General features: G+C 35.7%; 2 long non-coding RNA genes across 3 annotated transcripts in view; one reads left to right on the top strand and one right to left on the bottom strand.

Moving 5' to 3' along the window:
* Positions 1 to 19,181, bottom strand: part of LOC144318513 (uncharacterized) — a 33,176-nt gene extending 13,995 nt beyond the window's left edge. For both annotated transcript variants that reach the window (XR_013384480.1, XR_013384481.1), the window contains exons 1-2: positions 19,047 to 19,181; positions 12,345 to 12,399 (exon numbers count right to left, since the gene is read on the bottom strand). This is a non-coding gene — a long non-coding RNA (uncharacterized LOC144318513). The remainder of the gene's footprint in view (positions 1 to 12,344; positions 12,400 to 19,046) is intronic.
* LOC144318516 (uncharacterized) overlaps positions 1 to 19,797 on the top strand; it is a 483,084-nt gene that overhangs the window by 415,745 nt on the left and 47,542 nt on the right. The gene's annotated exons all lie outside the window — the stretch shown is intronic.

The following is a 19,797-nucleotide window of genomic DNA, read 5'->3' as shown; positions in this document are numbered from 1 at the left end:
AAGACAATTAAATCCCAGCATGTATAAGCATGTGCATTCATGAAAGTAAATGTGTAAGAAGCCAGTGTGGCTAGAGTGGAGTGTGCGTGGTATACAGGGATAAGAGATAAAATTGGAAAAAGGTTAAGTTCTTTGTAGATTGTGAATGTCGCTGTATGTTATCCTAAAAATATGGGCAATATTATACAGCAAGAAGTAGCCTTCAAATTTTAAATAAGAAAAGTGGCATAATCCTAACACTGATGGAAATATGGAGAAATTATTGGAAGCTGGACAAGGTGAAGGCAGAGAAACCAGCTGGGAAGTTGAGAGACCCTGAGAGCCTGACCAAAGCCCAGGACAGCAGGATTGAAAGAAGCTGGGTGTGTCCCACAGGATGCCTAAGGGATAAGAGAGTTCCTTCACACAAAGTAATTGAAAGTCAAAGATTCCCAGTAGTGGAACTGAAGAGCAGTCTCTCCAACCAACAGAAACACAAAAGGGCCTCAAGAAAGTCAGCTTCAATCACAGTTCAATCCCAGAGAGTTCCAACACTAGATCACAGCAACTGTTTCAATCCAGTAAGTTATTACTCTTCCCTCCTTTCCCACCCACAAGAACAATTCAATCCTAGAGAACCCAAAAGCAACCTGGTCTCTGGAAGAGGAGAACCTGTACTTAATAAGGCAATGAGAAGTCTCACTTATCTCAGTCACTCCCTGCAGAACACTAACCTGAAGCAGACCCCAGCAAGGGGAGGGAAGACATTTGATCCTCACATAAAGTCGGTACTTTATTATTGCACTGAACTAGATATACCAATTAATAAAGAGACACCTTTTTAGTGTTTAGAAGTAACAGGAAGATTTTTTTATCTCTGACCAAAAAAGTCATAGCACTCACTTTAGATTTTACCCTAAGATCAGAGAAAAATGAACTCTTGGGGGCAGGTTTGAATGGGTATGGCAGAAAGATAAAGTAGTTTTAGGAGTAACCTTCCAGACTTTCTGTTCATATAAAGCAGTTTAAGAAATAAATTACTGCTAAATAGTTCATGCCTTCTGAGTTCTTTTTCTCTTCCCATTTCTCTCTGAGATAACCCCCCTCCTGAATTTGGTGTTTATAATTTCCATTAATTTATTTTCCTTCGACTACATATATGCTAATCGCTCAAAAATGTATACAAATTTTTTTTACAAAGCTTTGCACTTCAAATCAATGGTGTCATACTCTATATATTCTTAAGCTACTAGTTTTCCCAGGAAATCATAATTACAGATTCTATAACTGCAATTGTATAGAGTATTCATTAGTATAAAGAATCCTCCTAGGTGAACATAGCATATTGTACCTATTGTTTATGGATATTTAAGTTGTTTCTATTTTCTTGCTATTATGAATAATGGTGCTCTGAACATTCTTGTGCTTACTGGATATTTAAGTTGTTTCTATTTTCTTGCTATTATGAATAATGGGGCTCTGAACATTCTAGTACTTTCTTTTTTTTATGTTCAAGAATTTCTTTAGAATATGTATCTAACAGTGAAATTGTTGGCTCTGTTTTTTTCCACCTATATTATATAGAATGTAATTAACCACATCCTTGGTTAATGATACACTCTCATCATTATGATTTGTTCATGCCTACTTACTTTTATCTGGTTAGTTCAAACTACTTCCTTATAAAACTTGAATGTGAAGAATATGTTCCCCTTAAATCATGACCTTACTTCTCCTTACCCCAAAGTAATCATTCATCTGAATTCTATTATTATTGTTCCCTTGTTTTCTTTTTACTATTATATTTTTAACTGAAAGAAAATGAAAAACCAGCATATCAAAATTTGCAAGATATAGCTAAAGAATACCAAGAGGGAAACTTTTAGCACTATAAGCCAGTATTAGCAAAAAGGAAGGTCTAAAATCAATAACTTAAGTTACATCTAAAATAAACAGGGGGTTCCCATTTATTTTAGGTGGAACTTAAATTATTGGGATTGAAAACACAAAGTAAGCTCAAGAGATTATAAAGATCAGAGCACAAATCCATAAAATAGAAAAGACAATAGATAAAATCAGTGAAACCAAAAGCTGGTAGTTTTTTTAAAAATAAAATCAATAAAATTGACATATTTCTGCTCAAGCTGATTAGGAAAAAAGAGAAAAGGTTACCAGTATTGTAAACGAGCAGTAACATCATTACAGATTTTAAAAGACTGATGAGACAATATTATGAACAACTTTGTGCCAGTCAGTTCAATAACTGAGACAAAGTAGACAAATTCTCTGAATGAGACAAATTACCAAACTCACTCAAGAAGGAGTAAATAAAAAAAATAAATAAATAAAAATAATAAAAAATAAATAAATAAAAAATAAAATAAAATAAAAATAAATAAAAAAAAAAAGAAGGAGTAAACAACCTAATAGACTTATACATATTTTTAAAGTGAATTGGTAAAACTTTTCTGACAAAGAAAGCTGCAGATGCCTTTACTGGTAAATTCTACCAAACATAAAGAAGGAGTAATATAAAGTCTACACAAACTCTTGCAATCAAGGAGGAGATAATACTTTCAACTCATCCTGCAAGGCCAGCATTACTTTCATTTCAAAACTAGACAAAAACAACAGAAAGAAACTAGACTAGTATCTTTCATGAACAAAGATACAAACATCTTACAAAATGTTAGCAAATTCAATCCAACAATACATGAAAAGTCTATTACATCATGACCAAATCGGATTCTTCCCAGGAATCAAAACATTTGAAATTGATTTAACATTTGAAAATCAATCAATATAATTTACCATATCAGCAGACTAAAAGGGAAGATTGATAGGACTCTCTCAGTAGATGCAAAAAATCTAGTTGACAAAATTTATATCCATTTCCGATTTTTAAAAAATGAAATACTTAGTCATAAATACGAAAATATGAAAGACATGTTGAACAAAAACTGTAAAAGTTTTTGAGGGATATTAAAGATCTAGAATAAAAGATATTTTATTGTTTTCATGAATTGAAAGGGTTAATATTGCTAAGATATTAGTTCTTTCCAAATTGATCTATAGATTAAATGCAATTCCAATCAAAAACCTAGCAGCCTTTTGTTGAAAAGCTGATTTTAAAATGTAAAAATTCCATGGTGCAGATCCCTGGGTGGCTTAGCAGTTTAGCGCCTGCCTTCCACCTAGGACGTGATCCTGGAGTCTGGGGATTGAGTCCCACACTTGGCTCCCTGCAGAGAGAGTCTGCTCCTCCCTCTGCCTGTATTTCTGTCTGTCTGTCTGTCTCTCTCTCTCTTTCTCTGTGTCTCATGAATGGATAAAAAAAAAATCTTTAAAATAAATAAAAATAAAAATAAATAAAAATTCTATGGAAAAGCAAAGGAAATAGAAAAGCCAAAAAATACATTGAGTTGGAGGACTTTAATGCACTACAAGATTTATCTAAAGTCTTGAAACCTATATACTTATAAGGCTTATTTATTGTAGTTTATTTACTTATAAACCTACAAACAATAGTAAAAACAGCATGGTGTTGGGGTCAAGATAGACAAATAGACTGATGGAACAAAATAGAATTCACAAATAGAATCACAATCAAGCCAGTTGATTTTTGACAACAGTGAAAGGCAATTCAGTTGTAAAAGTAATAGTTTTTTCAATAAATGGTCCTGAAAAATTGAATACATATATATGCAAGAAGAAGAAACAGCAGAAGTTCAATCTATACTTCACATCATATAAGAAAGGAACTCAAAGTGGATTTTAAGCTTAAATGTAAAAACTAAAATTGTAAGCTTTCTAGAAAAAAAAATCTTTGTGATCTTGAATTAGGCAAATATTTCTTAGATGTACACCCAAAACAAGATCTATAAAAGAAAAAATGTTTGCTAAAAGACATTGTTAAAAGAATGAAAAGACAAGGCATAATCTTGAAGAAAATATTTGTGAATCAGATATCTGATAAAGAACTTGTAGGAAAGTATTAATGACTTCATTTCATATAAACATAAGTTAACTTCCAAACAGTTATATAGAGGACTAAAAGTGTATCTGGTATTTAAATAATCTGAACCAGTTCTGCAAGTGACTGCGATTTGTATTACTGTGAAGATATGTAAATGTAGTCATTACAATTTAAAAAGTATTCCCCATAACTTCTTATTTTCTACATTCCCTCCCCTATTCTTCAAAGGTTTTCCTTTCAGTAAGCAATTTTCCTATGCTCTCAATGTATTCCTTTTTGGTAGGAATCCAGAAGAATTAGATTGAATGGAAAAGCCTTTGGCATTTCAGCACTGGGGTTCACAAATTGAAATGCCTCCTCTATCATACATAATGGAGGTCTTGTCTATCTGTGACAACAGGAAGTTTCCTTATTCATTCTTCATTTGCTGCTGTTTAATTTAATTAACAACCTCCCTTCCCAATAAAAATTCACTTATACCTCCTGGGAGAGAAATATATATATATATATGAAGAATTCTCAAAATTCAAGAAGAAAACAAACAAAAAAATAGAGTAAAAATATGGACAGAAACTTCAATAAAGAAGACATATGTTAGCTATTAAGCACTTGAAAAACATTCATCTTCATTTGTCATTACAGAAATTTAAATTAAAACCACTATGAGATACCACTAGAAACCTGTTAGAATGGCTAAAATTAAAAAGGCTGACCATACCAATAGCAGGTGAAGATATGGAAGAGCTGGAATATTTATATATTACTGGTGAGAATGTAAAATGGAGAAGGTTTTTTTGTTTGTTTGTTTAGTTTCTTATGGAGTTAAACTTACAGTCTGCCACATATACAGCCATCCTACTTTTAGAGATTTACTAGAGAGAAGGCAAAGCATATGTCCTTACAAAGACTTGTTCATAAATGCTCATAACAGCTTTACTTGTAATAGCCAAGAACTGAAACAACTCTTAGACCCAGCAGTAGGCGAATGGATGAACAGACCAAGGTAATCACTATTTAGCAAAGTGGAATTAACTCACCGATCTATGCAACAATATAGATGAAACTCAAAATAATCATACTGAATGTAAGAAGCTGGATTTTTAAAAATGTATATTGTATGTTTTCATTTATATAAAATTCTAGGAAATGAAAGCTAATTTGTAGTGACAGAGAGTAATGTCTGCCTGGACCAAGGTAGGTGTGTAATAGACAGGAGGGGTGGCAGTTAGGGGCATGAAGAAACATTGGGGACAATGGATATATTTATTATCTTAATAGTGATAATGATTTCATGGAATATATATGTATCAAAACTTTTTCAAATTGTACACTTTAAACGTGTGTAAGTTGAACTGTAATAAAACATTTCCCCTTATGAGGATGTTTTCATTTATCTATTCTTCTAGTTCTCTTCAATTTTCTATTATATATTTGGAAGCCATGTGATTAGTTGTATAGCTTATTATTATTATGGACTCCTGTTTAATGGAACTATATACCATTATGGTATGGCTATAGTGTGGTGAGGGCTGTTTAAGATCCTCTGAGAACTATATTCCCTTTCTTCCACAGTAAAGAATGTTTCGTTTGGTGTGTGGCCCAGAATAAAGTATACATTTCCCAGGGACTTTTCAATTTAAGTGTCAACATTTGGTAAAGTTTTGACAAATGGGTAGTAAATGAAATGAGCATAACTTCCCCTTTTATCTTTAAAGAGAAAAGATACTCTCATTTCCTCCTTTCTAACATACTGTTGCTTGAACTTAAGGGAAAGTAACAAGATGGGAGGAGCTTGGATCCTTATTCATCCTTATGGAACAATGTGGAATATATTAGCCCTGGACTAATTATTAGATTATTATCAGAAAGAGAGAGATACAGAGAAAGAAAAATATTTCTGTATTGTTCACCCCCCAACCAGTGATTTGGGATCTCTATTTTCTGCCAAACTTATATACTATTATACAATTTGATAACTATACTAGGGTAGCTCTCTTAATAAACCTGAAAATATAAGGTGATCAGAAGATCTCAAATATCAGAACATGGAAAGATGATGAATCTTTTGCTGCTAAAAATTTTTTTCAACTTTAGCCATATCTTAGAAGGTAGACAGTATTCTTAAGGATGTAGCACAAAGAAGAAATATAGGGAAGATTCAAAATGGTGGTGGTTACAATTTTTCCTCACTCTCAGCAAAGTTCTTTAGAAAAGAGATAAATTCAGGATAGAACAATTCAGTCTACAAGTAGAAGAGAACTTTGAGAAAAAAGTTAAAAGAGCTTTTTGTCTATGGCCTCCGGTAGAAGCAGACTTGGAATCTAGCCATTTGGAGCCCTGCATGGTTGCAAAAGCCAATCACTTTTTGTTCCCCAGATGTATTAAACTCTTACAAGTGATAGAATCAAAGCTGAAATGTACATGGCTTGTAAGTTAATTTTCAACTTATGTAATATTTGAAGCAAATACTGGTCAGAGCAACAAAAAGATGTTTATATAAAATATAAGAATCAAAAATAATCTTACAAAAAGCATCTAGGATATCGTCACAATTTCTGTGCAACCAAGTAACAAGAAAACTTAAAAATTAAAATTAAAAAATAAATAAGTAATATAGAATAATTCATGTGGTACTAACTTACTTAATATTTTATTTTCGGTGAACAATTTGTTTTATTGATGCATTATGTTTTAAGCCCAGCAGTATAAATTGTAACATTTCACAATGCCTAAACTCTGATGAAATTATTAACATGTCATAACAAGTCGAGTAGAAAAATCATAGAGAGACTGTTAACAATTTAATAGTTCTAGCTCATGGGGGAATACTAATCCCACTGAAGTACAGAAGTTATGGTTATTATGATTAAGAACATATAAGAAGAGAAATAGGAAATGTGAAATTCATATTAAAACTATGATATAAAATGCAATTATTATAAAGTGACAGCAAGTCGTGCAGTAAAATTTAAGCTAACTTTTCTCAGAAGCTATTACCTTGTGAGTCTACACATTTATACAGATATTTGTCCCACATGGAGAGTACCTGGCACTCCCATGTGGATTAACCTTTCCCCATATGGTTACTTCCAGATGTAGGAAGCACTGTCGGTAGTCCTCCCAGACATCTTTTGCACCTTCTTACGGTTTTTAGGAACCTCCCTCCTGCCTTCCCTGCATTTTCCCTTTCTTGTTGAGGGGCTTCTCATGCCAGTGGAGTAGCTTTGCCCACAGGCACAGAGAGTGGGAGTGCTGGGAATTTATAACCATGAAGGAGGCTCTGAGCCAATGGCCGATCTGTGAGGCCAGATGAAAGCTCAGCTCTGGGCTGTTGCAGGGGGATAACTGATGCAGAGCTTACACTCCAGAGATGCCACTACCAGAAGAGACAGAAACAACCCTCCGCAGTACTTGTCCTGAAATTGCCTCTTTTCTTGGCTGCTTCCCTTTTCCCCTGTTCTTTTCCAACTCCTACTTTGCTAGTTTCTCCAAGGAGCACTTCCTCAATAAATCATTTGCACAGGAATCTGCCTTCATGGCTTACTTCTGAAAAACCTGACTTAGGACTAAGCTTGGACAGCAATAACAAAAATAAAGTTTGGGGGTGGGATTAGAGCAGTTGGGTTGTTTTGATTCTAACAAAACAATAATTATATAATTACGTAAAATTTATCAATTGATAGAACAATTCATAGAATTGAAACTAAAGCATTTTTAAGAAAAATGATTAGAAGATTGAATAAAAAAAGACTTAGTAGAAAACTACATTACAGCCTTTAAGTAAATAGGCATTTCCATTGGAAAGCAATCAGATGCTCTAGGCTATGGGTTAGTAACTTGTTTTTAAGAAAAGTGTGTTATGGTAGCATAGATGTGGTTTTTAGCACTACACCCTGCAAAGCAGTACACAATAATCAGGCACCTCTATAGTGGGGCTTCTCAACTTCTACAAGAATGACATTGTAGGCCAGATAATTCTTTTTTTTTTAAGATAATTCTTTATTGTTGGAAGGTGTTGTATGCATCATAGGATGTTAGACAGTATCCCTAGCCTCTACCTACTAGATACCAGTAGTACTCCCACCCAGTCATGACAATCAAAAAGGTCTCCAGACCTTATTAGATGTCCCATGGAAGCAAAACTATTTTCATGCTATATTGGTTCATAAGACAAGATACTTTTTAAAGAAATCCTTACCTATTTAATAGCAAAGCTATTTCACACAGAATTACAGAATTAATCATGTAGAGATAGTTGTGATATTTTTTTTCCAAATGGAGCTCTTACCAATATATATTTAAAGTCTGATCATAAAGATATAAATATTTTTCTCTGTTTCCAGTTATTGAAATGGACATAATTACTAACAAACTATCTTTTCAGCTATAGGCTAGACATAAATGTCTTTCACAGTTGTCTGTAAGACACAGTATAGTACATGAACAATTTCTTTTGTAAATAAGGTCATGAGATTACTCAGATTTTGCAGGAGGGGTGGGAGGTGGAGGGATGAAGGGAAGATTACCAAAGGTATAGTTACCTGGATTTCAGCAGGACATTGATAGGAAAGGAAACTCTGAGCTGGGAAATATTATGGTTAATTGGTTTATATCCAAAGAGTGTACACTACTGAATCAATATCACCTGAAAAGGGTTAAGGCAGTATGAAACAGATCAGTGTGCATGCAGCCCTCTCTCACTCAAAGAGAAATCAATGATTTCAATGATGACCTAGAAAGTATGCTTATCAAGTGTGCCAATACAAAGTTTAAAGAAATTTGGATATATTTGATGACGGAATAAAATTTTAAACATCTGAAAAAAAATTATCAAATTTAACAAAATAAAAAGAAAGGAAGAAATGGAGAACTCAACATATTAGCTTCAAAATAAGTCAACTGCTCCTTTAAACATTTTCCTCTGTCAGTGGCAGGATGCAGCCTCACAGCTCCTGTACTACAGCAGGTTCTCCAGGCCTCTCTGGAAGCATGGCTGGAATACATGACCTCTACTCCACAGGTGGCATCACTGCCCAACTGAGGCCTCATTAGTGTGTCCGATTGCAGGAGATGCCTAAGTCATTCTCTACTAACCATGCCCACTCTGAATCCATCCCAGCAGCCAGAGAGCTCTCTCTGAGACACACAGGTGTCGCACACCTGTGTCTCTGGCTGAAAACTCGGATGCAGTTTCCTATAGCTTAGAAGAAAATCCTCTAGCAACTGCCTCTACCTCCTTCTCCAGGCTCTCCTATCTCTCCTGTCTCATGCTTTTATTGTCTATTAATATCAAATTACAGATAGTTTTGTCTGTCAAATAATCAAGTTATTTCTTACTTCTGTGAGTTCACTCAGGTGCCTCTGTCTATAATGACCTTTCCATATTTACTCATAGCGCTAAAACTTATTCATCCATCATGACTTAATTCAGGCATGATTTCCTTCAGAAGACTTCCCCTTACTTCCTGGGTTAGAGAGACAATTTCTTTTTTCCCTTCTTTCTCATTACACTCTCCCTCATGCATCAGTCAGAGTCCAGGGTCAAATTTGTTTTATTTTTCATTATGCTAGTAGGTGAAGTTTCAAGTGTGCTGAGGAGAGGTATCAACACTTGGAGTCTTTATTAGTTTGCAAGGCAGCTATAACAATATACTACATACTAGGTGGCTTAAACAACAGAATGTGTTTTCTCACAGCCCTGAAAGCTAGAGGTCCAAGATCAAAGTGTTGGCAGTTTGGTTCTGAGGTTCTCAGGCCTCTTTCCTTGGCCTACATATGGCTGCCTTCTCACTGGGTGCTCATTCTTCTATACACACACCCATGGTAAGTCTTGATTTCCTATCTTATAAAGACACCAATCAGATTAGGTTAGGGCCACCCTAATTTTAACTTAAATCAGTTTTTAGAGGGCCTATCTCCAAGTACAGTTACATTCTAAGATACTAGGAATTGGGGCTTCAGCATGTAAATTTTGAGGTGGTGCAATCAGCCCATAACAGAGTCCAAATGGGATTGGTCAGTTTTTGACCTCACTTCTTTCCAGAAGCCTGGAGATGGAAGGTTTATCCCAGAGCCTGCTCCCTCACAGCAAACGTCTGCCATTACTTTCTCTGCACGCTATCATAGTCAAAGGCTTGAGATGTGGGGAAGAAGTGGTGACCTGCTCCTGCCTGAGAAAAATTCAAACTTGCTTTTGTTTTTCAGGGATTTTTTTTTTTTTTTTTTTTTTTTTTTTGCCAAAACATTCCTTTACTCCTCTGACTCTTCTTCTGTATGAATGAAGTAGGGTCTTCACCAATTTATTCTACTCCAGGCTCTGATACAGTTAACATGAAATATCCATGTAAAATTGACACGCTAGCTGACAATTCCTCCCACATTTATTTCAGCAGTTCTGCTATGTTAATGTGATTATCCCCATTTACAGACAGGGAAACTGAGGCTACAGAGGATAGTGATTTTCCAAGATTGCACACTTATGAGTGGTAGACCTGGGATTTGAACCACAGTCCACATAATCCCTGAACTCTTTCTATTATGTCATACTTTCTTGACACCCAGAAAGTCCTTAAACATTTTTACTGATTTGAGAATTATACCAACAGCTGTGTAGTTCTTCCTAAATTTATTTGACTGTAAATAAAACAACATAATTGTACTTTAAATTAAACAATCTTGGTCACAAATAAAAATAACAGATCATAAGATCTTGGTAGATATATCTGCTTAGATTTAAAAATGATGTCTAGAATGACTTGTAGGCCACCTGGGTGGCACAGCTGGTAAAGCTGCAGACTCTTAGTTCTGGCTCAGGTCGGGATCTTAGAGTTGTGAGATTGAGCCCTTTGTCCAGCTCCATGCTCAGTGGACAGTCTACTTCAGATTCTCCTCCTCTCTCTTTGCCCCTCCTGCTTGTGTTCTCTCTCTCTTAAATAAATAATAATAAAAAATAGATGACTTGCTATTAGAAATTTAATCTATATGTTCTAATTTTTTGTTTAGACACAGCAAATATTGCAAATGAAAGTAGTTCAACCACTTTTCTTTCACTTAGAACAAAAATGAACAAAATAAAGCAAAATGAAGATAAAGTAAATCATTTTTCCTTTCATATTTATTATTCCAGCATTTAAAAATATAAACATGATCTTGGGCTCAAGGTCCATTTTATCTCTGGTTGCACCTTGGGGACAATTTGCTTTCCATGTGATAGGGATCCTTTTGCCTTCAGAGTTGTCCATTCTAACTAGGCTGTACTTATCCGCAAGTTAATAGATAGAAGCTAATTCAGGCTCTCAATAGTCTGTACACTTTCAGTCTCTCCTTCAGAGTCTTTGTGGTTTCACACGGAATGTGGATTTTGTTTTCAGATCAACTATTGTTACTCAGCATGTGCTACTGTGCTATACAGTGATGACTGGTCAAGCCTGCTCTTTTGGTTTGCCAGAGTATTACAGTGGTTCCTTTTTTTTTTTTATTTTTTATTTATTTATTTATTTATTTATTTATTTATTTATTTATTTATTTTTTTTATTTTGACCAGTGGAGATCTTCTTTAGATCTAAGAAGACCTTCTCAAGGTTGAATTTGTAGCCAAGGGGAAGGAGATCTTGAGCTAACTTTACTCCATGAAAAAGAAAGGAGAAAAAAAAGTAGAGGACTTACCAAAAGTTTTACTTAAAATTCTAGACTTTTAATTATGCTGCTGAATTTAAGAACGTAGGAAATACATCTTGTTTCTGAATGAATTAAAAGCTGAAGCCATTCCAAATTGTTTTGAGCCATGTTTTCACAATGTTAATTTATTTAAGCTGTTCAGCCCTCATCTCAGATCACATCCATCATAATAATGATAACACTTTTAGATCTAGGACACAATTTGTCATTTAAAAGAAATGCATGGAATGCTATATTTAAGACACCTTATTTTAAACTTCAACAAATCTCTAAAGCAAATATCCCCTGCCCTCTAGCTCCATTTGTTAATTCTTCATTAAAATGCATCTTTTTCTCACTGTTCTAATGAGCATACCCACCCATTTACCATAAAATCATTATTAAATATTGATCAGCACCCTAGCTTCAACCAAAAAGTATGGTATGTAGTTAATCATAGTTTCAAAGAGAAGCTTTTGTATTTTAAACACATTGTGGAACTTTTTAAGGCAAATTATGTAAAGATTAGTTCTTAGATTTTAAACTATGCCTTTAAACTTCAAATTACATAGGAAAAAAAAAACTCTGATAGTAGCAATAGGATAATGAGGGAATTAAAAACATGCCATAGAAAAATGAGGGATATTTCTCTTGAAAAATAACTCAGAAGGAAGGGAGGTGGTGCAGGCTCTGAAGCCACATGTCTGGCTTCAAATCTCTGCCCAGTACTCACCCAGGGGACAATATTGGGCAGTTCACTTAAGCTCCTTATGCTTCCATGTCTTCATCTGTAAAATGGCAGTAAAAGTAATTTTTATTTCATGAGTTATTATGAAAGTTAAGTCAATTTAACACACATGAAGGCTTTAAACAATGTCTTTGTTTTCTTTGCTCAATTAATATTAGCATAGTATCCTAATCTATTGGCAAATACTGGGAATTGTCAGAAGTCAGATTTAACCTTGGATAGATCCTATAAATTAAAGTAGGATCCATAGTGGAAATCACAGGAAGACAGATTTGAATTCTAAGACATACAATTGGAAAAGACTGCCTTGGGGGATGAAGCGTATTTCCTATCTCCTATGATTTTTAAGTCAAGGCTGGATAGCCACATGATGGGGAGGTTAAGGGGAGAATGGATGAACTAAATTTTAAATTCTGTCCAATCCTGGATTTCTATATTTTACTTCAAGGCAACTGCTATCATCTAATAGGCTTTATTTTATCAGACTGTACATATTTTTATACTAACGAATATACCTCCTTCCTCCTCTAGATTGAGAGTCCTTAATGATGAGATCACTCTCAGATTCATCATTATTTACCTTTAATCTCCAGCAAATTTGCACCTTATTCACAGCAGTAGCTCAATAGTCTATGTTTAAATAATTAAACATACATTTCTGTATCCATCAGCAGGTTATTCTCCAGAAAACCATCCAGTTTACCTATCCTTGCTGGTAACGCCCTGATGTCAGGTGTCTTTGAGGTAATAATGAGGCTTATGATATTTTATGCTGTTTTATTTTACATTTATTAGTTGCTACAAGTAGTTAGTAGATTTTTTTTTTAATTTTTTATTTATTTATGATAGTCACACAGAGAGAGAGAGAGGCAGAGACACAGGCAGAAGGAGAAGCAGGCTCCATGCAGCCGGAGCCTGACGTGGGATTCGATCCCGGGTCTCCAGGATCGTGCCCCGGGCCAAAGGCAGGCGCTAAACCGCTGCGCCACCCAGGGATCCAGTAGATGGGTTTTATATAGTGATTCTAGAAAAAATAATTTAGATGCTGAATACAATAACTGGTGTATCCCAGGCTATTTAAACTCTAAATCCTCAAGGTCTGATTCTCTCATTTAGAACCCTAATCAAAAAAAAAAAAAAAAAAAAAGAACCCTGATCAAAACTTCAAGAATCAGTTAGCCCACATTAATGACAGCTAAAAGCTAAAATCAGAAAAGGCACTAGTTCCTATATACAATAGTGCAAAGGGGAGAAATAAGCATTGGTTCTCTTCCCTAGAAACATAAATCCTCCCTAATCATATGGGCTAGAACTGTCAAACCCAAAACATACTGAGTTCAGACAGAAATAGGAAGGCAGGACAAGAGGGTTAGATAAGAGAAGGGAGATTTTCAGAGAAGCAGGTGGGTCATCTGCACACGTGGTGGTGCTAACAAGTCCAAAAACTATGCAATTGGCAGATGGTTTTAGCAGGATGACAGGGTGTCTAGTGAGTCAAATCTGGCCACCTGCAAAAACTACTTAGAATTACTACTAAGAACCAGTTTCACTTTATTAATAGCATAGAGAATGTTAAACACTCCAGTAAAAAGTTCTAATCAAGTAAAATGGATGTGCATACTTCCCTCAATATCCAAAATAGAAGTCTTGGAGTTTTACCATTTTCACTATCTGCTGGAAAGATGTCAACAGAAAAAGGAAAGTTAAGGTGCCTGGGTCAGCAGAGCAGAAGAAGTAGGAAGCAACAAAGGGAGAGGAAGACATCGAATATGCAGTGATCATACTAAAAGCATGGCCTGACTAATGTATTGGGTTCTGAGCATTTATTCATATAATACATGTTTATTCATATAACACATGAACCCCCCCCCCGTGGATCGCATGCTCCAGGTGAAGAAGACACTGAAAGTATCCGGACCTCATCAAAGCCTAGAACCTAGTGGGGATAGAGATCAAAGTAGGGTACAGAATTCAGCTCCTACTGATAGCCATCTGCCTCATTTACAGCCATATAGGAGCCATGAGGTGATATATTTGACTGCCTAGATCAACGCTAAGTCATTACTCAAGTAGCCTGGCTCCTATTTGTAATATTATTGATGCTTTGAAATTCACTAAATTACAGCCAGATCATCGAGGTGTACTGAAGCCATGCGCAAAACTTTCTGAACCTTTACTGAAATTGTTTAGGGCCTCTCCAAGAGGCTGTAAGAACAGCAGTAAAATTCTAAGTAGTTTTCTTTATAACCTGTAACTAAATACAGACTGTAACAATGATTAATTTTTTTAATATTCTTAGTGTTTCAGGACTATTATATTAATAAGGCCATCATGCATCACTGCTGTATTCCAATAGAACTATTAGTCTCTGTACCAGGTTAGTGTAATTACAGCCTAATGGTTTACATCATTATAAAAACACTAAATATTTTACTAAACTGAGTACAGTATATAAAAATTAATTTAAATGGCTGCAGGCTTGAAACAATAGAATCAATTAAAGAATTAAAAAATTCTTTAATTTCAAAGAAGAAAACAAAAGTATGAAAGGGGAATATTTCTTTCAAATAATCTGAAGAGTAATAAAAATAGAAAGATTTTTAAAATAAAAGTCTAATGGCATCTTGGCATATCTCGATCCTGTCTTATAAAGCAGTCTTCTTCATTAACTTTGGGAAAGGATAAAGTTTCTAAAACTGTACCCATCTTTTTCCTTTTGTGTGGCTATGATAACTCCTTTGCGAGAAATTAGAGGAAACATGCATGTGCCACTGGTAAGATGCTCCCCAATATACACCTCACAAATGCATCACAATATTGGTGAACTTTTAATGATCTTTTTATGGACTTCAACATCAAATACTTAAATGAGAAATTTCTCATATGCAGGGATACAAATATTCAATAAATATAGGTTCGCTGATTGGATAGTATATGTGAGGAAAGAAATTAGGGGAAGGGAAGCTCTGACAGTAAAATCAAACAAGATTAATAATAAATTATCCTAATAATAAATATTCTAATTTTAAATATGACAGCATTTAAATGGCAAAATATATAATTAATGCTCATTGCACTTAGCAAGTTAGTTTAGTTGCCTTGAAGATTCTCTATATTTTTATCAGACACTTGTAAACACTAAAGGAGAAGTCTTCCTTTCTCTCCTGCAGGAAGATTCCATCCTTAGCATCCGTTTCCTTACTACAGGAGATGACTAATTTTAATGTTTCAACTCGACGTAGCCAAGGGGTTGCCAGAATATACATTATTTTGGGGTGTGTCTGTAGCAGTGTTTCCAGATGAGATTAACATTTGATTCAGTGGGCTCAGTAAAGTAGATTGCCCTCCACAGTGTGGCTGGGCACATCCCAATCTCTCAAAAGCATCAATAGAACAGAAAAGCAGAGAAAGGAAGAATTTGCTCCTCTTGCTTCCTCCCTGCCTGTTGAGCTGGGACATCTTTCTATCCTTGTACTGGGATTCATAATATCGGTCCCTCTAGTTCTCAGGTCTCTGAACTTGCACTAAATTCCATCACTGGATTTCCTGGGTCCCTAGCATGCAGATGGCAGATTGTGGGACTTCTCGACTTCCATAATTGTGTGAGCCAATTCCTCATAATTATTCTTTTCATATATATATATATATATCCTACTAGTTCTCTTTCCCTGGAGAACTCTAATACACTACACAGCCTTACCTCATTGAAAGTCTGGTTCTCAATTATTCTGTGGAATTTACCAAAGTGAGCCCAATATATTAATTTGCAAATGTGCCACCTGTATGGTTTAGAAGGTTTCAAATCATAATCCACCTTTAATTATTTACTTCAAGGAGATGGTTTTATTTATGTTTCTGTGAATTTTTAATAGCTCTCATTGTGTGGGTAGATACCAGAAATGACAGACTTCGATTGCTTTTTTTTTTTTACACCTGACTCAACTGCTAAAACCCTCTACAGCGGCTGGTTTTAAAGCTCTGTAGGCATTTGCAGTGTTGACAAGTTAAAGCTTGTTCGTCAAAGAGCAGTTTCAGCTCCCCAAAACAGAGATGGGAGGAGAGTTCCAGTACATTCAGGCCCAAATTAGGTCCTATCCTGGGCCTCTTGGAGAAAGTACCACCTAAGCTAATGCCAAGGAGGTTGTATCAACCACCTTGGTCAATCACAAAAATTCATTCCCAGTGTAGCAGAGCATCCCTCATTTTCTTTCAAATCTAATGAGACTCAGTTTGCAGCCTCTACTGGAGCAAAGGTGTTGGGTGGTAGGAAGAATATTGCCCAGTGAATTCCCACTACTCTGAGATACCACACCTGCCCTACCCCCTAACTAGCTAGCTGCAAAGCACTCCAACCCCTTGCCTTTGCTGAGTCACCAGGTCACAGAAAGCTTAGAAAGAGCACTCCCTCCCTCTAACATATTACAGGATATGAAAAGACGACTCTAGCTAAGATCTAATTAAACTTATGATTATAAGTGTTCATTTTTCTTATTTTCACTGGAATCCAGTAAATGAATACTTACGATCATATTGTTAAAGCTTGGGGTGAATTAAAATGCTATTTTTTAAAAATCATATCGTGATTTTGAGATTTCGTTGATTTTTTCTTTGTTCTTTAAAAATAAATTAGACCTATGCAAAACCAATTTCTATCAAAAAGGAGTCAAAACTTAGATTATTCTCTTGGAACTGAGATTATAAAGTATAATTTATTCATGTACCTTTTGCAAAAAATTATTCTAATAGGTCTTAAGGTGCCTCCCACTCTCTCCATCTCCTTTCTTGCTAACCATTCCTTGTGAGCAGAACTGACTAGGAGAGGAAAATGGAACACAAGTCTCTGAAATAAAGGAGAATGCTCTTCATGACCGAGGGTGAACCCTTTAAGACCGGGATGTGTTGATCAGATTTGAAAGGAACTTATACAGTAGATGAGGGAAAAGTGTTTAAACACCTGAACTCACCCCAGATCTATAAAGCAATAATCTACTTTTTAGCTGTGGCAACTCCTTCACAGGTGTAGGAAGAATGTTTACTTCCATTGAACTAATTTGTTGTAAATTGAGAAAACATTTAGGAATTGAAAAAACAAAGAGGCTCCTGTTTTCCCAGGACAGGAATAAAAAGGAGGAGGAGACCAAGACTACAGCATGCAGCTTAATATTTCAACTTTTTCTTCACTGACCTGACTAAATGATGTCTATTTTACTTTGTTTCTTAAAAAGCACAATTCCCAAGTGTTACTAAAATAATAAATATACATACTTATTTTGCTAAGAGGTAATTAAAGATGTCATTTGCTGACAAAAACAAATGTACACCTAATATATAAAGCTTGTTATTTTTTGTTTAATAAACATTTTGCATGCCTTATTTTGGGAGATGGTTGTTAATACATCTTAATACACCAGGGGAAAACAACCTCTGAATTAAGACATAACTTGCCTTTCCTCCCAGAGAACTTAAAAGTCTGTTTCAATCGATTTTAATAATTTCTCAAAAAAGGAAAAAAAAAAAAACCCACACTACTCCATTTTCTTCGTAACTGCAAGAGTAACATGAAAAAAATAAATTACTGCTTTAAAATGTACAGCGCATATCTTCTGAGAAAAAACTCGGCATTTAGGCATCCTTCTACATTGTAAACAACATGAGCTTACAGGAGTTGGCTTTTCATAAGAACCACATTTTAAAGTGTAGTTTTTGTGCCTAATGATTTAAATAAAAATTTAAATAAAATCCACTGTGTTCGCATTTCCCCACCCCTCTCCCCACCTCCCACGATACTTTTCTTCATGAGAAATAACCTAAATCTCTTTAGCTTTTCCTCAAAGGACCCATTTTCTAAACTAATCATTTTAGACACTCTCTTTTGAGCTCTCCCCAAGTTTTCTACATCTTGCCTCAAACAAAGGGCCTCAAATTGGACCCTGTACTCCCATAAAAGCCTGATGAATGCTGATCACAGAAGAGGCTTCTCATGGTCGTTCCTCCTCATAGAAGGAAATAGTCTCCATCTTACAACTTACTGCTTTTTGAAATATTTCAACACTGCCCTTATCCCTGTTGTGCAGAAGAGGTTATAGAAGCTCCCCAAGGACACAGAACCTCAATTACAAGTTTTGCTAATTCTTTTATTATTATTATTATTATTATTATTATTATTATTATTTAGAAAGGGAGGGAGTGAGGAGGAGGAGGATTAGCAGGAGAGGGAAAGAGAGAATCCTAAGCCAGTTCCATGCCCGGCATGGAGCCCAATGTGGAGCTTGATCTCATGACCCTGAGATCATGGCCTGAGCCGAAATCAAGTCAGTGGCTTAACCAGTTAAGCCCCGCAGTGCCCCCAGGTTTCACTGATTGTAAAGCCCACTCATGGAGCACGTGGGTGGCTTAGTTGGGTAAGCAGCCAACTCTTGACTTGCCTAAGATCATGATCTCCGAGGCCTGGGTTCAAGCCCTGCTCGGGGCTCTGCACTCATCAGGGGAGTCCGCTGAGGATTCTCTCTCTCTCCCTGGGCCCCTCCTGCTGCACACCCCCCCCTTCTAAAATAAATCTTTAAAATAAATAAATAAATCACAGTAAATCATTCTTTATGGATTCCCATATACTTAGTACAATAGAAATCCTACAGGAAGCCCTCAAAACAAGAACAAGAGCTAAAACTCTCCCCAGGGCAGAATTACTGTGTTGCGGTGGTCCTTGCTCGCTTTCTCTGCCCAGGCCACACCCAGGAGAGGCGTCGGTGGAGGCCGAGCCTCTGAACCCAGTGAGCATCTCCAAGAGCTGGGATGAACAAGTGCTGTCCTGAGGCCTCCTGTGGACAGTGTTACCTGAAGCGACACATACAGGCCGAGTGTAAGCAGCCTCATAGTGACTCAACAAATGACTCAAATGCAGAAGAATGTCATGAGGCAGTTCAGCCAAGGACAGCAGACTATCTGGTTAACCAGATGAGCGAGTTAGGTGTCATCATTCAAGCCCACATGTTTGCTGTTCATTGCATTTTTTAATAATATGTATTAAAACAATGAAAATGAAATACACAATGCACAGGTTCTCTGAAGCACCTGGAATAAAATTTGGAAATCAAAAATCGCCTCTTGTAAATAAAAAGGCATCTGATTGCTTATTGACTTGTGTTTTGTTTACCTGTGGCTCAGAATATTTTGAGCTGTATGTAATAAAGGTAAAAGATACTGATAAACATAAGCTAAGAGCATTCGAGATCAGAAAGAGAACGATCAGCCACTTAATTTTACAAACAAGGTAACTGATGTCCTGAGTCAGAAAGAATTTACTTCATTATTCATTTTTCATTGCTCACTGTATGCGTGAATATATTTTTTTATTCATGTAATTCAGAGACAACCCACTGTAAATGAGATAATACCTCAGTCAATTTCGAAAGGAACTCAATGTAATGCATACTTTTAA

The sequence above is a fragment of the Canis aureus genome, chromosome 8 (genome assembly GCF_053574225.1).
Source record: "Canis aureus isolate CA01 chromosome 8, VMU_Caureus_v.1.0, whole genome shotgun sequence".
NCBI lineage: Eukaryota > Metazoa > Chordata > Mammalia > Carnivora > Canidae > Canis > Canis aureus.
This window is presented reverse-complemented; position numbering and strand designations above follow the sequence as displayed.